The sequence below is a fragment of the Hirundo rustica genome, chromosome 7 (genome assembly GCF_015227805.2).
Source record: "Hirundo rustica isolate bHirRus1 chromosome 7, bHirRus1.pri.v3, whole genome shotgun sequence".
Classification (NCBI taxonomy): Eukaryota; Metazoa; Chordata; class Aves; order Passeriformes; family Hirundinidae; genus Hirundo; species Hirundo rustica.
Window position 1 is genome coordinate 32,218,608 of NC_053456.1, and position 19,351 is coordinate 32,237,958.

A 19,351-nucleotide genomic window follows, 5' to 3' on the forward strand; every position below is an offset into this window, starting at 1 on the left:
TCATGAGATTTTTTTTCCTCTCCGAGGCATAAGGAGAAGGTGTATGTCACTTCTCCCCCAAGCCTGCCAAATAGGTGTTCTCATTTTTCCCACTTGGGTATTCTTGGCCATGGTGACTCTGACTCTCCCCACCTCCAACACAGTTTGGGGAGTTTTGTACAAGCATTTCCCTACTGAATACATGCATGTTAAAAATGTATTGTGAGTGGCAGAAGGAATCATAGAGTCACTTTCACATCACTGTAGCTGAAGATTTATTGGCTTTTTATTTTTTATTTAGCTTTCTTGTGATTTTTGTAACTTGGGTGTAAAACCTCTGTTCTTGGTAACTCTCACAACAGAAGATTTCTGCACATGTAAGTGATTGTACAAAAGTGGGGGGGGGTGGGGGGGAGGGAATGTTGCTGGTTGGCAGCAGTTGTATAATTAATTATTTTTTTCTCCAGATCTTAAGTGATGCATAACAATTTAGGAAATCTGCTGCCAGGAGCTGTCAGGAAAACCGAGTAACATTGGGCTGTATAGAACTACATGTACAAATAATCAAATACGGTAGAGAGAAGATGTAACTTTAAAGAGTGAATTAACAGACTGAATTTAGGAATACTTTGGGGTTTGGTTTCTATGGTTCTCTTATAGCACAGTCTCTGTTTTGAATCTGGAGATTTTTTAAAAAGTGAAAGTTAAGTATTTTGTTATTTTTTAAATTAAGTGCCTAAAATGGCATTATGAAATATTGAAAGGCATGTCCTCCTGGACTCATTAATCCTACCACTCCCTTTCTCCAACAAAAAATCAATAAAAACTACCCTTTCCTTTTGAAATTGTAAAAACACGTGCTTTTGTGTATAATAGCAGATGAAATCATTAATGTGACTGATACGGTCTTTTCAATGACCGCCTCAGGTTTTTGGTTTTTGGTTTTTTGTTTTTTAATGCTGCAGTTGTTGATGGGATATGTGTGTTTGCATATGAATGAAGATGTGAGAAGCAAATTCTCAGCCATGATTATGGAATTAATGGTGTGGAACTGTGTTAGTCTGAGGAATAGTGAGTTCATATAAAACACTACTTGAAAAATAATAATTCTTGTATAGTTAGATAAGAGGTTTAAACATAATAATCTGCCTGCAATTCTGAAAAAGATCTGAAAGTGTTTATGCAAATACAAGCCTTGAGACACTTTTCTTGTGGAGTTCTGCAGTGCTGGCTGTGGAAGGGTTGATAACCATTGCATTAGAATTCGGCACATACAGTTGATTTTAGCTGTAATAAATGACAACCTTCTTTAATATTTTATATTCATTTATGAGCTCTTTTAATATACTGAAGAGCTGGCCGTTAGAACGAGCTTTATACTGTCAATAAAATTTAGGGAAGCATTTAAGCAAATTCACCAAGGCAGCAAACTAAGTATTCTAACTAATTTGATTGAAAGAACTGTATTTACTGCCTATGGTTATTTCACCCCCCCCTCCCCCCAGTTAAAGAAAGTCTGTATGGATGTATGCACTCAAGCGCCACCATTTTATTACAATTTTTAATAATGTACAATTGATACTTGAAACAACATCAAATAACAAATCGCTGAGGACGAGCACTGTTGTCAACACATTCATACTTAATTTAAACAAAGGCATAGGAAAAGTAATTAGCTTGACAATAAACCCAGCTAACTCCTCTCCATATTTGCTCTTTGGCTGATAATGAAATAATCAGTAAATGAATGCCTGGGAATCAGTGCTGAACGTGTGTGTTGTTTAAATCAGAGGTCCCCAAAATGAGAAGAGTGGTTTGTGACTTGATAACTAAATTGTCTTCCTACAATGAAAACTAGTCACTGGTGAAAAACCGATAAAGTTGGATCCACCCTTAATGTTTGGAGAAGCACTTGAAACTTTATGAAGACAAAAGGGCAGCATTGCTATGAGGGCTCACAGGAGCAACTTCCCCATTAGCCTGGAATTTATGACAGGGTTAAATTCAAGAGGAATCCTGAAATATTGTGGCAGCATCTTGGTGGCTGGATAAAACTGAATCAGTATAAAAATATCCCCTTCTTCGCCTTTCAACTCCCAGCTTTTCCATAATAAAGGACTTCTTCCTGTGTCCAGTGAATTCTAAGGGGATGTGAGGTTAAAGAATATTCTAGCAGGGCCTTCAGAATTTGAGGGTAAAGGAACTTGTATGCTGACAGATACTACATATTTTTTGATCTTATTGAATGGCAAGTAATGGGGGTGTGGACAATGTAAAATAAGAATGCTGCTGTATGTGTTTTAAGAGGGTTTTAGGGCTGGACTCCTACTTTTTTCATCTCTCACTATTGGCTTGATCTATATTTTAATAGGTTTTTTTTTAATACTATTAAGTGTCATAGCCAATTTATGACTTTCTCACTGTGACCTGAGCATGATGGACTTCAAATGCTGATCATCATTCCTTACTCAGTGCTACATGGCTTTGCACACAGGGTGCAGTTTAGATGTTAAGACACTTGCACAGCAGGTGAAAAAGAATGGTTACACACTGCTGGCTCTTGCAGGAAAATAGGTTGTACAAATTTTTCTTATGCTAAGTCATGATTGTTGCTTCTGACATAAATCAGCGTGGTATAAGCACATCTGATCCTGCTCACACAGCTCATAACAGCCTACCGAGGAAGCTGAATGATTTTCAATCCACAATTTGCCTCATTTCTGGTAGGCTTCCACCTGACTCATTACTGAAAAGTTCTAATCAGAAATCAGACTTGGAATGTTGCTCTTGTTTTGCAAAAAGAGTGGCTCTGAGATTTTTCATTATACTTCCAAAAGCTTGTCCTTTTCCATGAATAAACCTTGATTTCCTGTAGCTACCCATATTTCCTTGAGCTGCAAATGAACATTTCAGCTGTAGGAAGCAGTTCGTTCCGCCTCCCCTTGGAGCTTGAAGCAAACCCAGCTCAGGTCCCTCTGGTGCATTTTTTACTGTTTTGGCTGAACCCTGGCAAACTGTCTTTTCCTCTGCTCTGACCATCTCTAGTTGTGTAACAGAAACAGCTTCCTGGCAGCTGTTTCTGGATGATCTGGAGCCATGTGATGTCTTTGGAGGAAGCAGCTGTATCTCTGCTGTGCTCCTGACCAGCCTTCATTAGCAGCAAACACGATGGCACCACACCTAATGCTGGGTGCTCTGCACTGGCACCTGCACAGTCGCTGACTGGCCTGGCTCTCAATCCATCTGATGAGGAAGATGCACCTCTCCTGATGTACAAATAGTCTGGGAGTGTTTCTGTTCTGGTTTCCCAGAACGCCGTGTTTTTCGAATATTTAAATATTTTCTTACCTGAGAGAGACATTTTTTATTCTAAGGGTGCCCTGAGAACTTATTTGCAGTGCACTTACTATGTTTTTTAAGCCATTGCTTTAACTGTGTCTGTGTAGAAATTAATTCCTCTCTTTTGCTCGTTATGTCTCCCCAGTCTCACTTCCCCCAGATGCTGATTTGGATAGAGTTAGAAGATTGTTTTATAGCAGAGTACAGCCTTGATGTGGAAGGGAAATAATAATCCTGGTGAAAATAATTTTTATCCTTGTATGATGGCATCTGATGGAGGATTTGGCTGATTTTAAGTACCAAGGTTAAAAAAAAAAAAAAAAAAAGAATCAGTAATTTTCATGTTTTGGGAGATATTTAAAATTTTGCCTTTTTTTTTTTGTTTGTTTGCATGTTTTTGGAGAGTGAAAAAAAGCAATTGAGCTGTTTTCCTTCCTTTAAATGCATTTCTGTCTTGTTAATAATGTCTCTTTCTTTAGAGCATTTATTTTACAATCTTAGTAGAACTTAATGGAATGATTAAAAATAATATCATCTGACTTAATCAATTGCCTTCATGGTTCTACTAAAAGTAGTTAGTTTCATATGGTACTTCTGTGGATAATTCTTTTTTAAAGCTTCACAAAACCCAGAAATAAATAATAAGTGGGGTTTAGTGGCTGAAAAAGAAGATTAAAAGTATTCCTGCAATGAAAAAACAACTTACTGGGGTTTTTTGTGTGTGTGTGCGATTTAGTAGCTTGACATATTCTGTATTAGAGTAGCACTATACTACAGAGGAACCACTTTCTTTTCACCGATATTTATATGGCTTTTGAGAGTTTAAAAATAAGTCCTTATAGCCCACGTGTCTGGGGACTCCTGAAGTTGGAACTGACACATTGCACATTTATTGTACGCTCAGAAGTAAAGAAGAGGTTCCTGGTGAAGCCAGGCACCTTTCCTTTTGGAATCTCTACGGTCACCTCTAAAAAAAGTTGTGTCCGCTTTGGCTGAAATAATTCAGACACACTGATTCATTTGGTGTGGATAAACAAAAGGGATTTGCAGTTCAAACCCATGGTTTAAGATAATTTTTCTGATCAGAAAGCTCAGTGAAGTTGCTTGCTGAAGTCTTTTAAAAAAACCCTGAGACTGATACATTATTCATGCATCATTTAGGAAGAAAGGAGCCTTTTTTGATAGATGCATTTGTTTCCTGAATTATCATTAGGCTTTTTGTTCCTCTTCATTTTTAATACAAGGGCTGGTTGCAAGCAAACCCTTTTGGGCACCTTCCATTACTGTCTCAGATTTTCACAAAATTCTTTGGGTATTCTTGGGCCTTCCCTGACATGTCCTCAGAATCTGAGGGATTCAAAAACAACTTTTGGATGTGTTAGGAAATGCACATGTAACTTGCAGTAAGCTTGAAGAAGAACTTAATTAGAAACACTATGGATATTGCAGCTCTCCTTTGTTACAGCCCTTTCCTTGTTTTATTCATCAGGTTTACTTTCAGAATGGTGCTCATTTAACACGAAGTTTGCATCCCTGTACTGTCACCGAGGCTGTGAGCTAGTCTGTTTAATAATGTTATTTAATGAAATGCAGACATTCCACGTCTTGCTGCATTATCACAACACGTGAAAGCTTATTTTCGCCCAGCAACAAGGGAAAACCACCTTCCCAGCCCTGCTTCAGCTGCAGTACATCAGCCTGGGTAGCAGCAACACCTGTCTGAGCATTACCTGCAGCCCCTGTGAAGAGTGCCATGAGCTCTGCAGGGCTCAGGGAATTCTCTCCAGGATTGTGGCAGTGCCAGCAGATGTTGGAGCTCCTGTACCAGCTGCCCTCCCCCATCACCCTGGCCCAGATGCTCCAGCACATCCTTCAGGATGCCTCGAGGTACAAGGCTTTTCTCTTTTAATCTCTTGGATAACAGTCCTAAATGGGATAATTTTTTATTTTGACCTGTTTGCTCTCTGAATTAAAAAGGGCAAATGTTTTTCTCAGGAACTGGTGGGAGAAGAAATGAGTGAGAAGTTTAAGAGCTGTAAACACCTAGCTGTGATAATGACTGGCTTAATTAGTGCTGAGCCCTCCTGGTGTTACTCAGCAGCAAAACAGACTACTAATGGTTGAACTGAAGGAGGATAAATGTGCCTGTCTAATATTGTGCTTCTTTTTTCATTAATTTTGTCTAATTTAGCCAACTGCTCATTTTCAGTGGAGTTCAGAGTAAAAAAATCTTTAAGTGTGTAATTAGTGCACTTTTGTACTGGCAGCTTTAATCTCAGGATTTGTTCAGTGCTCAGCCCACTGATACCCAGTTATCTGCCAGCACCTTAAATGGGACTGATGAGTTTAAAATTAAAAGCTTGGAGATGCTGGACATGCCAACATCATACTCTGCACTTTAGCAACCTGACGCAGCATCTGAACATAAAAATCTTTGTAGACGGTTTTCCTGGGTGGACAGCAACCCAGATCCCCAAACTGAAGGATGGTATCGCAAATATGCTAAAACCAGCGGAACCAAAGTTGAGAAAGAGGGGATTGTTGGCAGGAGTCCATGCAACTGCTGGTTCTCTACCTCTTTCTGAAAAACCCTTTTCCTGTTGCTTTTGTTATTTACTGCTGGTGAGAAATGCAGGTATAGAAATTCACATTTTAAATACATTTCTATAAAAATGTAGTATCTATAGCACAGCAAAGTGTCACATATTGGGAAGTAAGGAGATGTCTTATATTTGCATAAATTAATATATTTCAAAGTTTTAAAAACACCTAGATTTCTGTAAGAGTTTAGATGAGTTTCAAAAGCACATTGAGTGGCTGATTTAAGGCACTTTTGAAAGTAGACTATATTGTTCTGTGACCCTTATATCATCAACTAATGAAAAAAGACAAATCCTAAGGGAATTTCCCAGTCTTGAGTTAATATTGTGAGTAGCTGTATAGCTGTAAAATATGCAGAAACCATTTCTCCAGCTCCCTCTTGCGCAGTTTTGTAGATGTTAAATGAGCTGAGTACATAAAATGTTTTTCTTCTCTAAATAAAGATAAACTGTAGCTCTCTTCCTTCTGTCAGTCTTGCTTTTTTGTAATTTCACAAACTGTTCTCTGTAGGCACTATGAAAGTTTGGCAGTGGCCAGGCTGTGACCATGAGATTTTTCCGTGGTGCATGAACTGTTCCATGCCACGTTTCTTTGGGCTACAGACAGTGGCACTTGCTGATGGAGCGCACAGCTGGGGCAGAGCAGAGGTCTGCCCCCTCTGTTTTGAGCTGCCTTTTAAAGGTGTTGGTCTCTTGGTTTCAGTTCCCTAGTGAGTCCCGTTTGTGAAGCACTGGGGGACTGCAGGTGGAAAACCCTGTGATTTGTATCGAGGAGTATTCCCTAAAGGCAGGGCTCGAATTTCACTTGGCAGAGTAAACGCCAGAATGTACCACGAAATCAAGGAGCCAGCTGGGATGGGAGGGTATAGCATGGCTGGAGATGTGAAAACGAGGAAGGTGGAAGAAATCGGAGGAGTGATGAGGGAAACAAGACAAGCTGCTCTCGGCTTTCAACTCAGCAAGGTTTTAACTGTAGTTTTTACTGTCTTCAGCTGCGGCAAACGTGAGCTCCCAGAGCTGCGGTGCCTCCCTTCGGCGCTCTGAGATGCCGCTTGTGCACACACACACACACACAGAGATGCACAAGTGGTTTTTTATCCCTGGAGGGTTTTGAATGCCGGTAGTGCCCAGCAGGTCAGCAGTGTCACTGCTGTCTGGAATGAACCAGTGTGACACAGGACACGCCGTGGGTTGTAGGGCTGGAGGTTTGGGGAGGCAGCACTGGGGGTTCATCATATTTCCCAGAAGTCATGTGTGGCACAGATCACGTCACTGTGATGTGAACTTCAAAGTCGGCTGTCTTTCCAGAACCTTCATCAAGACACACAGCTGCTTGCCTGAAATTCCAAAATGAGAGGGGAAACTGCAGCTTCTGTTGTTATTTTTCCTTTCACAGTGCACCAAGGATTTTATTCAAAATTTCACTTGGTGACACACAAAAAATGTGCAAAAGAAATTCTCTGGCATTTTTGTTACTTTATATATTTAATTTACATGACAGGAAATGGATTTGAATAAACAGTAGTTCGTAATTCAAGGGATGCTTGGCTGAAAACCTTGGCATGGGGTAAGATATAAATTTAAATGAACAAGTCTGTTAGCCTCCTCAAATGGGCCTGTAACAGAAATCTGCAGGCAGATTTGTAAATAGAGAAGCAACATTAGTCACCCCTGTAATGGAAAATGTCTAATATTGTGCATACATTTATCAGGATAATTAGATTGCAAAAAGTTACCAGATGGCATAGAGGTTTATATGGGTTTCAAATGAATTAAGGTTGTGGGAGCCCACAGAGAGGCTGTTAAAAGGCAATTCTGTACATAAACTGTGAAATCTGAAGAAGTAAGCAAAAATACTCTTTGTTGAGGGAATAGTTAAAATAATTACAAAATAAGTAATGAAACTCTGAGGATCTGATTTTTTTCCAAACATGAACATTAGCATAGCCTTGTTAACATGCTGTTTTCAGGTTTATAGTAAAATATCAGTTGGGAAAATACAGTCCCTGGGCTTAGAAAATGCTCAGGTACAGAATATAAACACTCTGTCTAGTGGCCAGCTCTGTCTATTAAAACACCTTTGTTCTATCGGTCTCTGAAGTTCTCTGTACAGGTTAAATTTTACGAGTGGTGAACAAATGCTGGTGTTGTTAAAGCTGTTTTACTGGTTACTGAGAGTCCTGCACCTCATCTTTTTTGAATGTTGAATAAATCTTGCACCAGTGAAATAGCAGAGGCAGTGATAAGTTTTGACAACTGCTTAAGCAATAAGGGAACATCACAGTTTTGGTAACAGATGTGTGTCTTGTATACATTGTGCTGATGACGTGGGATATAATTTCATTTATCTTGTTTTAGAAACCTGAATACAGAGGCAATGGAGATGGCACGTGAGGATGAGTCTTTGAGGAAGGCTGAAATTAAAGAATTGTCAGTCCTGGCCTTTTTTTCAGAAGATGCTGGCGCTACTTCTGTGTTGTATGACAAGTCCTCGGCATCACTGCAATTTCTTGCAGTCTTTCATTCATGCATCCATAATATGCCAAATAAGTCTGCATGGGATTTTTTTGAAGTTGGGCAAAAATTCTGTAAAAACAGAGGAAACTCTTGGAAATGCATTTTGTCAAAAATGTCTTACAAATATCTGGTTCAACATCTCTGGGGAAACTGTGCCAGGTTAGAAACATAGGTATGTGTGTTATTCAGAAACTGTTCTAAAATCATGAGTGTAATGAAGGTAGACATCTCAAGTCAGTGTGGGCTATCAACTTTTTGACATGTTCAAGTTATGTTTCTCTAGAAAAAGCAATCAAGGACTGCACCTGTTTGCTATGTTAGGGTAGATTTACTGCAGATTTGTGTTACAGCACCTCTGCAGGTCTGGTAGCCATTCCCCTCTGATGGTTTGCAGGGTCTGTATTGATATAGTGCTGTTATTTTCCTGTTAAATATAGCAATTAGGGGAGTTGTAGTAGATGGCAGGAGAGACCATAAGTCTGAACTGAGAATCAGGTAATACAGGATTTTTCCCTAGATTCTTTTTTTATTGGCCTTTTGTATGACTGGAGACAAATCACTCATGTCTGTGTCCCAGCTCTTTCATCTGTTAAAATGAAGCTAATGGTAGTGATTTCCTACATTAAACACTTTCATACCACTAATTCAAGCTGCTACTTAAGAGTAAAGTATTACTTATTACTAAATTCCCCACTTCTACCGTGATCCCTATGCTGAATATAAGGCTTGAGCTCATGCTTCACTGACTTCCTAAATTGAAATAGACTGAAGCATACGTTTAACATCTGTCTTTAATTGGGGACCTAGAGATGGAGAAGAAGACACAAAGCACTTAGAGGTCTCTGAATTCTAAATTTGCCTCTTCCCAATGCACACCAAAACTCATGGTTTCCTGTTCTCATGGGAATATTACAAAGCCCAACTTTCTAAGCAGTCATTTCTAAGAGGAGCCCTGTTCACTGTCTGAAAGCTTTATTAGCACAACCAGTGTGTGAATGTATTTAAATACATTCAGTTAGCTTGCTAGTTTCCTTACTTTGAAATAGGAAGATAGTCCTGAGCTGTTTATTCAATACATGGGGTTTTTGTTGTTGTTGTTTTGTGTTGTTGTTGTTTGGTTTTTGTTGTTGTTTTTTGTTTGTTTGTTTTGGGTTTTTTGGGTTTGTGGGGTTTTTTGTTGTTTTGGTTTTTTTTCCAGATTGCACCTGAAATCACTTCTATTTGTTAATTATTTGTCTGTTTTCTGCTACTGATTTAGTTGGTACTGGTTTGGCTGAGTCATTGAAAACCAATATAATCACAGACAAAAATCCTCTAACCAATTAAAGTTAGAAAGTGGTATATTTATTCACCAACGGGCGGCCTGGGAGTCATCTCCGAAAGGCGTGGCCACCCCGAACAAGGCTCTTTGCTCTCTATTTATTTTCCAAGATCTTACATACAATACATATGCAGCATAACCCCAGCACCTCCCATCCCCACTCTGTGTTAAAATGAGGCTATCGGTCCTTCACGCGTGCGCAGTTCTTCTCTTGAATTGGGTTGGTGGTCTCGAATTGGGTCAGTGGTCTCAAAGGATGAAGTTGGAGAGTCTTCGTCAGGTCTCTGTGACCCTCTGGCACTGTCCAAGGTCCCCTGCTTTGTGATTGATTGATACCAAGTCCAGGTGCTGGCCATTGTTCTTAGTGGTTTCAATCTGTTCTTATGACGGTTCACTTACTCCACTTTTTCTATAAACAAGCTCCTGATATAACAGTTAGCTCTAGCTTGGGCATCTAATAATCATTAACCTACCATTCACTAATCTAACTTACATTTTGATCAATATAAATTGCTTCTAACCCTTACCTAAAATCTTAACTCTTTAAAATTGTTTCATGGCATAGAGCTCCTATATACATGGTAACGGGAATAACTGGCTCTGGTCAGTCTCCTCTTACACTGTAACATTTCATGCCAGGTAATCACCTCCAGCATGAAATACAAAGTCCTGAATTATTCTGTTTATTATTATTGCAGTCTCAGATCCCATACAAGATTTCTTTTGCCCTGCTTAGTTGACAACAGATAATTTTAGCAGTCAACATGACTGAAAAGCAGAAATAGCAGGAAAATCAGTGTAACTTTATACTCCTAATCACAAAGCAGGAGAAAACATCCTTTATTTTCATGGTAGCTGCCATTTTGCTTCTGATACAGAAAGCATCCTGTAAACAGGTATTCAGTGTTGCATAGACTCTGTGTGTAGCAGAAGGGAATGCAGGTGACCTCACCCCTGATCAGTAACAGCCATGTTAATTACCCAGTACAGCCTCGCCCCTGATGAGTCACAGCTGTATCCAATGAAGATCAGTGTGATAAAAGGGAGGGGGTTAGCTGGTGTGGGGAGAATCATGAAGCAGGAGGAACCTTGAGGAAGAAGGATCCATGAAGAAGGAGGAGGATCCTGGGCAGAGAATCCCTGCTGTGAGGTCAGTCTGGTTGTGCAGTCAGAGCCTGTTGTTGGAACCTGCAGTCACAGTCTAGCTGGGTAAAAGCCTGCAGTCAGAGTCTGCAAACTGATCCCTGCAGTCAGAGTTTAGCAGGAAATAACCAGCAGTCAGAGGCTGCCAGGGAAACCTACATCAGGAGCTTGCTGCAGCCAGGGTCAGTGAATGGTTGGAGTCAGGATGGCTGAGCTGTAAAGAGGAATAAACCAGGGTCCTTTTCATGCTGGGATAAACAAAGAGTCTGTGTCTCAGCCCATATCTACCCTCTGACTGCTGCAACAGTTGTGGTCTGTGAATTAAATAGTTGTCAAATTTTTGCCCTTTTGGAAAGGACAAAAGAAGTCATATTAAATAAAATGCCAGGGCACAGATATTCCCTAAGCTCTAATGTATATTGAGGGATCTTTTTTGATTGTTTAAAGAGCATTCTGTACTTTTAGCAGTGAAACCTTTAATGATCCATATCTGAATGGTTTTGCCAGATAGACAGAGGCCAAATCCTTCCAGAGGCTGTGTGGGATTGGCACTTTGATCCTGGGACAGCTGCTTGTCCTGGGAAGATGCTTTGCTTCTCCCTATGAGCATGCAGTAAATGGAGTTTGCAGGAACTGCTTCAACATGAGAGGCAAGTGATTTTCCGTGCTGCTTTTTCTCATGTTACAGCCTGATTTATACATACAATTAATTTGTCTCCAGGTGTGTTTTTGAAAGAATATTTTGAAAATTGGAACACACTTTAGTCGTGGTCAGGTTTTTTTAAGGATTTTGTGTTGGTACTAGGCTATGTTCCACTATAGGCATCAAAATAAATTAAGATTAAATACTTACACAATAGGTCATGAGTAAGATTTAGAAGATTTAGATTTCTTGGGAAGACTTAGAAGATTACAAAATCATATGTAATTTGAATCTGAATTCAACTAAATCGGAGGAGATTAGAAAGTAACTGGCATCTCTGTTTTGAGGAATGACTGACATGCTTCCTTTGTTTGCTAGCTTTTATAAAAGGAATTGACTGCTGCTTTTGAGTATTTTGAAAGCGCTAATCTAATTGTTAAGTGGGTAGAAATGTACGGACCCATCAGGCTGCTTACTTAGTAAATGAATTTTTTGCAGGGTTGCTACAAAGAAACACAGTACAATAAAGCTTACTGAAATTGCTACAATGTAACAGAGAGATTAAATGCATTATCTTCAATGTGACAGCTACATTTTTTCCTCTGGGGAGTACATTTTGTACTCTGTTTTGAAGCATTTATTCCCTGCCCGAAAAGAAACAAACCACCAACCCCTTTGATGTGACACATTGAAGTTTCACATAAGAAATAATAGTGCAAAATTAGTAGACCTCACCATGAATAATTCAAGATTTCTAATTTTATCTGGAGCTTGTCTTTACAAATTAAGTTAATGGTAAACCTAATGGTAAATACTGATTTGAGTGAAATAATAGACCTTTTTCTTCATGAAAAATTTAAATACTGAGAACAATTATAGAAATTAGATGAGAGAGGACTAAAGATCTATCCAGACCATCCCGTAATTGACCCACACAGCTAACAAAAAGAGCAGAGTCTAGTTTGAAAGCAGAGAAGAGTATCTGGTGACATTAAGTCATCCCTGGGCCATGTGATTTTTGGAACTACTCAGGGGCCTTGCCTGGACTAAAGCCAGTGTTTGTGCACTTAAACACAAGTTACATTTCAGGGGAAACACCTCTTTAGGTACTCCTGCCACAGGAAATCTGATGAACAGTGAAGAAAGGCAGATACTAAGGGTTCTCCAACCCAGACTGGCATCTCCTCAAAAGTATTTCTGGGCCCCTGTGAGGAAGAAATAAGTGCCTTAAAACATTCCAAGAAACTCCAACTACTTTTATCTCCAGAACAAAGCAAATCCAAGTGGGAATAAGCATGGATCTCTTGGAGGGTGCTTATTTTGTTTAATTAATTGTCATTTTATAGTGCGTAACATGCCGCTATTTCGTATGTGAAGAAACAAAAAAGTAATTTACAAGTCCACAAATGCCTTTTTTACTGAGAAAAGTTTTTGTAGTGGCTGCCCTCTCTTACATGGTGCAGCTCTTTTAGGAACTTTTTTGGGACGTGGCCCTGTTGGCAACCAGGCACCTGCTGAGTAAAACTTATCTTGCAGAAGGAGGGCCACAGGCAGCAAGCCCAGAGTCTCAGATGTGAGAAACTGAAGTTTTATGCTTGCTAATATAGCTGATACCTCACTGGAATACATGAAAATTTCTTTTCAGAATATGAAAATAACCTTACTAAAGCCCTTTGTCCCATTTCAGAAGTATGTGAGGCCATGGAGGCTTCTGCTTCATGTGAGGACTTTATTTTTATTCCTTGTTCACCCTTGTTTTTTAATTATTTTTTCTTTCCTTTTCTGGGGGGAATATGTTATCTGCCTGGTTCTCTGGTCTGAGTTAATTTAGTCAGCAGAGTTAGGCATGTGTAGAATATTTCCATGCCCTCTGCTTCTGATATCCCTCTCTATAGGAAGGTGATCTGCAAAGCCCAAATATCTACTTGTACAGGATCGAGTTCATGTCACATTTTAATAAAAATAATAATAATAATAAAAAAATGCTGGAGTAGTGCAGTGGAGAGATCAGAGGATCACAGCTGCCTTTAAGTTTGTAAATGTGTAGCAGAAAAGCCTTAGTTATTGGTTAGGTGTGTTGATAAACACATATGTACACTCATGGCAATGCATATACGCCTATATACAGACCTAACTGCGATGAATTAAAACTTAAGACTGAAAGGAGATACAAAGACCAGTAAATACACTCTCCCTTAGTAGTCTGCATAGCACATGTGGAAATAATTGAGGCATGTGAAACCTGCTGGCAAGTAGCTGAATTATCTTTGGGATCCTCTGTATTCTGAGCATGTGTCTGTAGCTTTGTTTTTTATGTTCTCTGAGCCCTGTGCATTTTAGTGCACAGAACAGCAGTAAATTGAGTGCCTGGCAGCACTTGAAATGCATGTTTTGCTGCTTTCGGTTGAAGACGTCCTGAAATCAATGAAAGAAAATGTGCAGTTTTTATACACGTTTAATATCTCTCTACAAGAGAGGGTCAAATGAAGTGGAACACTTCATTTTCGGTGATCTCATGTTCGTGGTGGCAGATGAGAGCTGCGTGGATCAGACGAGGCTCGAAGGCTGAGATGCTCTGGCAGGTTTGTGCCTGGTACAGAGCTGCAGTGTAAATAACAGAAATAAATTAACCTGTGCACTTAACCTGCTGCTTGTAGATTCAATAATATGCTCCACTTAATTACTTTGTGTTGAATTAGAAGTTTTAGTTTGAAGCAGCCTAAGTGTTACAGCCTTGTTTTCTGTTCCAGGGGAAGTACATCACTAGACACACAATGTGTTCTTAAGGCATCTTCCTCTGGATGGCAATAACATCTAAAACATCTGCTTCTTAGTACAATGCTGGTCAAAAATGTATCGAGTAATCCTGTATATAGAGTATGCATGGAATTTTATTGACTTCAGCAGTACAAAAAAATAGTGAAGTTAACTAAAAGCTACTCTGCAATATTATACACAGGTTTTAGAGAGGAATGGAGCTTGTATTCAATTTTGCTTTTTTTAAAAAAAAAATGAATAACTTTGGTTTCACCCTTTCTGCAAGAAGGAAAGAAATTTCCACTAGCTTCACTTAGCACCAAGGTCCCTGAGTACACTGGTGACATAAAAAGGGAAAAGACAGGAATGTGTTTCACTTTATTGTATTATTTAGGACAAGGACGTCTCATAAACAAAATTAACAGTTTTTGGAAAAACATAGTGGGTGTTGCAAATTTTCTTGTCTTTTTCAGATACTGAGTATCTCAGGGGAAAGAACTAAATCTAAACTTTCAGATACAGAGCTTTAGAGCTTCTGAAAGGAAACTATTTTCTTTGCCAGTGACTACCACTTCTTTGGGTTTTAATCTGGTTTTCAAACAGCTTGAACACCCCCAGCTATGGGTTCAGGGTTTGGATTCAAAGTTAAATCTATCTGGAAAAGCTTAAGATTCCTGCTAATAAAACTGCTGACCTGCAGTTTTGTCCTGGCTTGCTGATGTTGTAGAGATCAGACCTCTACTTAGATCTAACTAACCCTGTAGTTTAACAGGTGAGGGCGTGGAGAGATAGAAATTTTGCCAACCTATTACATTTTGCATATTGGAAGTTACAGTGCATTCCTTGGATAAGCCAAGAGAATTTGCCATATTGCTTGCCTTATTTATAAGGGAACCACATCCTCTTAGGAGGGCAAGGGCAGTTGTTCTGGCAGACCCACTCGGTCAGAGTACTTGTATAAACTCCTTTTATCTTCAGTAACTCTTGTGGAGACATGTGGCCTCTTTTCTCCCCACAGCAATGAACCATTTTATGGTGCTGAACAGATGTCACATATTATCCAGGAATAAATAGCCAAAAGTCTGTAAGTCTTAGATGGAATCTTACCATTTGTAGTAAATATAATCTGAGTTGTGCATACTGTGAAAGGAATTATTTTGCTTCCTTTGATACTTCTGCAAAGTCTCAACAGGTGCAATTGTTTTGGTGCGAGAGGTGAATTGTGAGATCCACTTTGCTCTGCTGACACAAGGCCAGAACCTGTCTGTTACGTGAAGGGTGCTGAGTGCTGCAGAAAGTGGGAAAGCTGCCAAGTTTAGCAAATAGATTTTTCTTTCTTAACTGCTTTTTTTTTTTTTTTTTTTTTTTCCTGCCAGATTAATTCAATACATACCAGCAGAAAGCTTTGCACACTTCTCTTTCACACCAACAGTGTTCATGGTGGTTGCTTGGAGCCCTGATTTAAGAAAGCATTTGATCACAAGAGAGAGAACTCTATTTAAACCAGGAGTGACTAATTTCTGTGTGTTTTCTGTCCCCTTTTTCCTCTTCTTAGATACCAGGTACATATGTGTCACTGTGTAGGTCCCAAACTTCCCAGCCAAATCCTTCTTTTCCAGACTTGGTTTAGATATCACAGAAAAAGTTCAAGGTGTAGGACACACTGGGCAGCCTGCCATGGAGGTATTGTTCTGCAGTTCAAAAATCAGTCCTTGATTTCATTTTGGGGAAGAAGAGGGCTTTAAAATGAATAAGTTAGTGTTCTCTGTGTAACTTCATGTCTGAGCTGAATTCCACTCATAACTGACTGCTCAGCACAGAGTATGGACTGCAGTCCAGCAGATGCAAAGCTCTTGGAACTTCCATTCCTTCATATGACCTTATTTCAAGTTCTCAAAGAACCTAGAGAGGCTCCTCTGTATCTCTATCCATAATGTACCTGTCGGGTTTATGTGGGTGGATTTGATGCCTTTTTCAACCTAGAAGTGTAACAACAACACTCTAGAGATAACATTAGTATGGGAGGTAATATAAAAGTGGATCTTTATTGGAGCTCCAGGGGCAGTTATGGAAGAATGTCCTCAAAAGCCCACCCCCTACAGGGGTGAATACAGTTTTATAAGTTTGCTAAATCAACAAAATTGACAAAAAAACCACCAGTTAGGAGCACAAGTGGTAATGCAATACCTCTGCAGTCCAAGCCACATCTAAATCCTCCCCCTCTCAGATGGGTCTGTGCTTTGTTGATGAAAATGTGTCTGAAAAGCTGGGTTTTGGCCTTGGTTTATAAGAACCAAGAGAGGAAAGGGGCTTTAGAACATGTTTTGTCTTTCTGCCAGGGTAAAGGGCATTGAAAAGTACTGGGGAAACTAGCTAGAATACAATAATAGGCTACAGAGCTCCAAATATATATGTAAAGAATGCAACATCCCAACAAATACAGAGAATACATAAAAGAAAAAAAAAGACAAAAATCAAAACAGCATCAAGCCTTCTTCCTTCCATGTTGGTCGCTTGCATCCTCTGGCTTTGGTTCACGGGATTTTGTCTCTGCTTGTGGTTATGAGTGGGAGTGCCAGGACTTTTTCCTAAACCTTGGAACTACTGATGGCTTAAAAAAAAAAAATCCAAGCCAAGCAACAGAAAATGTTATTACAGGAAGGGAAAGCATTTGGTCATCCTGTTGGGATATTGAGCTCCCCATCTCTTTTGAGGTTTGATTGGTACTTTAATTGCAGCTCAGCCTGAGAGATTTTGCACTGAAGCAGATCAAAAATTCACAGTATGTAATTTTCTGTGCTCTCTTTGCCTGCCTTAAAACCCTTTAAAAATTCTGAAAGGAATGGCAGGATGCTGGCAACCTGCATGGCCAAAAGGTGCAGCCCCAGTGTCTCCTCAGTAGATGCAGCTGCGTTGTGCCAGAGTATCTTGTGGGATTCTTGCACTGTTGTGGTTTATTATCATGACTGAAATAGAACTATAAAGGGTCTGGGCTTGATCCATAAACGTAGCTGAAGTAGTTGAAACAAGCTGTGCTGATGGCAGCAAAGGGAGGCCTCTGCCTGGAAGGGTGGCTCTGGTGAAGGAAGAATCCTTGGCATCATTCAGCCTAGCTCGGCTTCCAGGATGACACTAAACTGCTGCTGCAATACTTAGGAAAAAAAAAAAATTGAGCGTTGTGGCTCAATTGTTCTCATACTTTGTGTCTGACTTTAGGGTTGCTAAAGATTGAAAGCTATTAACTTTTTTTTTTTTTTTTTTTTAATAGCTATTTTGTTAAAAGGATTGTTCTAATCCACCAGTTTTCTTGCAGTAGGTATTCACAGGTAACTGTTGGGTGATTTTCAGAAGATACAAATTTGAGTCACTCTTCTGTTAGACCTTAAATGGCTTAGAATTTAGGATCTTCCAAGTATGATCCTGGAAAAGTTGTTTTGTTTTGTTTTTTTCCTTTTTTCCCCCAAGCCCCTTACCCTCACATTAGGATAGATAAGGCCTCATTTGAAACAAATTACTCTTATAACCAAAGCTCTTTTCAGCCCCAGGAGATGTACATGATTAGAGAGTTACTAAGTAATTTAACACAATCACTCAGGCTGTAAGAAATAAATATATTAATGGAAGAAGATCAGCAACAATCAATAATTTGCTGGAAGACCTGTGAGAGGGAAAAGAAGCCCCTCTGGCTTTTAATTTTGGAATCAACATTAAGATGTTCTGCATTCTCATGATTCTCCCGAGATTTGCTTTTCACTATTAACAGAAAATAGGATGATGTTTCTAAAAAGATACATATGCCAAGGATTGAAGGAAAATGTCAGAGATTTAATTCTTGAAATGATTTGTAAAAGGCTCCGAATTGATGTTTTAGGTTCATTTTCATAAGTGAGGCTGCTTAAGGAAAGCAGAATGTGAGATACATAGCTGCTTCTTTTGTGCCCATGAGCTTGGAGTGACAAAAACAAAATAATGGGATGCTCCCTCCTCCCAGTATGGTTTCTGTGTGATGTAAGAATTACGTGTATCACAGAGTGTAATTTAGAGTTCTCTGAGAGTGTTTATTTTCCAAAGCAGTGGAGATGATCTGGAAATAGAGAATTTGACCCGAATTTTCCCATCTGGGCCCCAGTGCAACACAGGGGTCTGTCCCATTTGTGCTGTAGTGCAAGGGATCCGTTCCTGCATGTACACCAAATATAGATGTGAACACCTACATAAGAGATCACAAAACCCCACATTTTTAAGGTGTCAATCTACTGTATTTGGCCCCAGAAAACCATTTTGACAGAACTTATGGAACCATTGCTCTAAGTTCCTTCTTCCTAGTTTTAATACTGTATGTTTACACCTACGTAGTGGATGCATATGTGATGGGAAATAATTTACTGTATTACAATCCTGTGGTTGAAAAAATCCTTAAGTTTTACAGGTAAAGAGAAACAGAAATATTAAGGATTATTGAAATGGTTTGAAGTCTAAAACGTCAGAATTACTGAGTGTCATTTCAATATTTTAACTATATAATCCTTTCTATATATGAGAAGTCCTGTATTCCCCTTTTCTGGAAATCCTCTATTAACACAATAAAAAGATGTCGCTCTTCATGCTGTCAGAAGGACTAACAGTAAAAGTCAGGGAGTTTGCTGTAATCTCCCTTTATTATTAATTTGTTTTAATATACAATCTGACCAAGTTTTATCTTCTTTGTAATCCTTATTTTGGATATGACTGCACGTTGCTTATTCCCCTAGAGAGCATTCCTTAATGATATGTCTGTACTGGAGCAAGGACTTCCATGAATACATAGGGATCTTTATTTTAATTTTTTGTTATCCCTGGCCTGTCCCTTAGGTTTTACCTGACTTGGCAGGATCTCCCCGTTCTTCTAGCAGGCAAAAGGATTGCCAACAAAGTAGTAGCTGATGTATGCAGAACGCATCTAAAGGAATTAAAATGTATAGGAGATTGTACAAAATGACTGCAAAGCATGTGTTCAGGATGGTTTGGCTCAATAAACCAAAGCAGTCAGCTGTGACATGGAAAAAGGTTTCC

At 39.3% G+C, this 19,351-nt stretch overlaps 1 long non-coding RNA gene across 2 annotated transcripts in view; it reads left to right on the forward strand.

The window, feature by feature from the left end:
• The first annotated feature begins 5,065 nt into the window (after positions 1 to 5,065).
• Positions 5,066 to 19,351, forward strand: part of LOC120755503 (uncharacterized) — a 60,310-nt gene continuing 46,024 nt past the window's right edge. Inside the window, exon 1 of one of the 2 annotated variants that reach the window (XR_005701803.2) lies at positions 5,066 to 5,205. This is a non-coding gene — a long non-coding RNA (uncharacterized LOC120755503). Of the gene's footprint in view, positions 5,206 to 10,832; positions 10,907 to 19,351 lie in introns of those variants that run through there. The other variant, XR_005701804.1, reaches the window with a different exon arrangement.